The sequence below is a fragment of the Ochotona curzoniae genome, unplaced genomic scaffold (assembly GCF_017591425.1).
Source record: "Ochotona curzoniae isolate NIBS_2020 unplaced genomic scaffold, NIBS_Ocur_1.0 scaffold_4506, whole genome shotgun sequence".
NCBI classification, from domain to species: domain Eukaryota; kingdom Metazoa; phylum Chordata; class Mammalia; order Lagomorpha; family Ochotonidae; genus Ochotona; species Ochotona curzoniae.
In genome coordinates, this window is record NW_024467119.1 from 38,747,904 (window position 1) to 38,750,857 (window position 2,954).

Here is a 2,954-nt window from a genome sequence, read left to right on the forward strand (position 1 = left end):
ATACAGATATTTTTGCAAGTGTGATTAGGCACACATGCTTGGGAGCATCAACATACAGCACTAAACTCTATGCTGGCAGTTGAAGTGCATCATGCTGACATCCCTACGAGAGAAACCTGTGATGGACAAAACAGTTAACTGACAGCCCGGTACTCATTCTTTTGGATCCATTCCTGGAGGAGTGTGAGGTCATACTTGCTTCTTCCAGGTGGCTCCCAGACAATTACTGATCCTGATGAGGAAACCAGAGCTGACTCGGATTGTACGTGGGGCGTCCCATTGCTCAGCTGAAGATTTCCTAAGAACTGTACTTCCCTTCAAGTTTCTTGTTTTTTTTTTTAAGCTCATCTTTGATTCTCCATCCTCACAGGTTTTATATCACAGTCTGAAGACTATCCCTGCCTCTGCTCCTTTCCCTTCATGGTGATTTCCTTTTATTTTCTCTTGTACCTCTGCAGGTTCCATCACATTATTGGCAGGGAGTAAGTGAATTTACAGAACAATGCTAAAACTAAGTTTTGCGGACTGTGTTGGGAACACTAAATTATCAATCATAAACTTTCCTATCCATTACGAACTTTGGGTGATATGTTAGAACCCAAATGAGATGTAGAACAAGGTGCTGATTGTTGCTTTTTGAGAGTGGTAGTGGACCAAAATCTGGTGGAGACCAAGTGTGAATTTATGTAGGGCTGAGTGAGAAGATAAGCATTAAATTATTACAGAGGATCATGCAATGAACAGAAAAAACTTAGTGTAAGTTGCTAACTGAATATTATGATTAATAGATTTTCTAGTACAGGGAGAGGAAGGAGAGACTACAATGAACTCTTGAACGATTCAGGAACTGTATTTAAGATGGATGCTGTTTCTGAGAGCTAGATAACATGATTGGGAAATGGCTGGCTATTTTTACTTTAGGATTAGTGGCATTAGAGGAGGTAGAAAATATAAGGAATGCTAGGAAAGGTAGATTTTCAGCAGTATTTTTGAGGTGTGTGTTGAAATTCAGTTATTTATTTGAAAGGCAGAGTAAGGGCCAATGTTGTGACATAGTGGGTAAAGCTGTTGTGAGGCTAGCATCTCACAACGTGTTCAAGTCTTGGCCATTCTGCTTCCAATCCAGGTCCCTGACAATGCACCTGGAAAAGCAGTACAAGATGGTTCAGGTGACTGGGTCCCTGCATTTACACAGTAGATCTAGATGAGTAAGAACTCATAGGAACTCCTATCTTAAACCTGGCTCAGCTCTAGCCAATATGAAATGAACTAGTCCTAGCCATCTGGCAGCAAACCAATACATGAACGATCTCTCTCTTTCACACTCGTGCTCTGCCGTTTTTTCAAATAAATAAAAATGAATCTAATAAAGTGAGAGTCACAGAGAGCGAGAGATGGGATGACAGAAAGAGAGGGGAGACAGAGAGCAAGTGAGCGAGTGAGTGAGAGATATCGATCTTCTTTCTATCTGCTATCACTTTCCAAATATTCACATTGGCCAGAGCTGAGCCTGGCTTAAGCCAGGATCCAGGAACTCCATCTGGGTCTCTTACATAGGTGGCAGGGACCCAAAAACTTAGACTATCTTTGGCTGCCTTCCAGGTGTGTTACCAGGGAGCTGGATTAGAAGCACAGAGTTGCTGGAATTTGAACTGACACTCCATTATGGGATTTGGGAATCCAAAGCAGGGGCTTAATCTGTTGTGGCATAATGCATGTGGGTAGGCTTGTTTTTAATCTTATTTTTGTTTGGTGGGATCTCAAGGCCTCTGGGGACTCGAAGATTATTTACAAGAAAGTGAAAAATACCCTTTTATTTTAATGTTTCTTTTAAAAATTGTTATTTATTTGAAAAGTAGATAGGGAGAGAGAGAGAGAGAGAGAGAGAGAGATCATCCATTTGCTGGCTCCTATCCAAACAGCCAAGCTTCTCTAGCTTAAAGTTAGGAGCCTGGAATTCCACCTAGATCTCTTAGATGACAACAGCTCAAGTACTTGGACTGTCTGCCACTTTTTTCCTAGGTTCCTTTGCAGGAAGCTGGATAAGAAGCACAGCAGCCAGTATTCTGACAGACACTTAAATATGGGATGTCAGTGTTATATAGACAGCAGCTTAAACTACTATGCAATTAACACTGGCCACCTCATACTAATATTTTAAAAAATATGGACATATTTGTGAGCTCCTGAATCATCTGAGGGCTACCTCTAATGGCTTTGCTTCTTTTCAAGAAGTTCATGAAAATGTGTATTTTGGGAAAAGTGCATGAGTTTCACAATTTTTTTTTGGCATCAAAAATAAACTTACCATTTAATTTCAATTTCATGAACTTGTAAAGCACTCCCTTATTTGTGTTTATCATTATGCTGGTATCAAGTAGTATCACTTCTATCATCACAGGCTGATGAGAAAAATAGACATCGACTCACTCTGTAAATGAAACAACCTTTGTTGAAGGCAGAGAGACAGCTCTTGTGCACGGCAGGAGTCATGACTGTTGAGAACGGTCATTTGCTTAGAGAATCCTGGTGGCCACCCTGAGTGAGTCACATCATGGCACAGGCTAATATGTATGTCACAAACAGAAGGCATGCATGGGCTACTCCAGGAGGTGTTGATGTGGCAACTTTGGACTTAGCCAAATGGTTAATTTGCACAAATGTATATAGCAAAATTTCAATGTAAACATTTTAAAAGCAGAATTTTGAAATTCAGTATGGTCTTGGGATTATAAACCGGAAGAACCTATACTCAATGGTGTGTGGTTAACATGTTTCCAACATTTTTGCTGGCCGCGCACCCCAAACAACCTGCTCACCTACCTGCTTACTTACCTCTTCCATGGTTTAAAGAAAGAAAATGTACATTAGTTCAAGGAAGCAGAGACTTTGGGAGCAAAAGCATGTGCCAAGTGTTTTTTGAGCGTTGTAAGATTCCCATAGTGTCTTGTGGA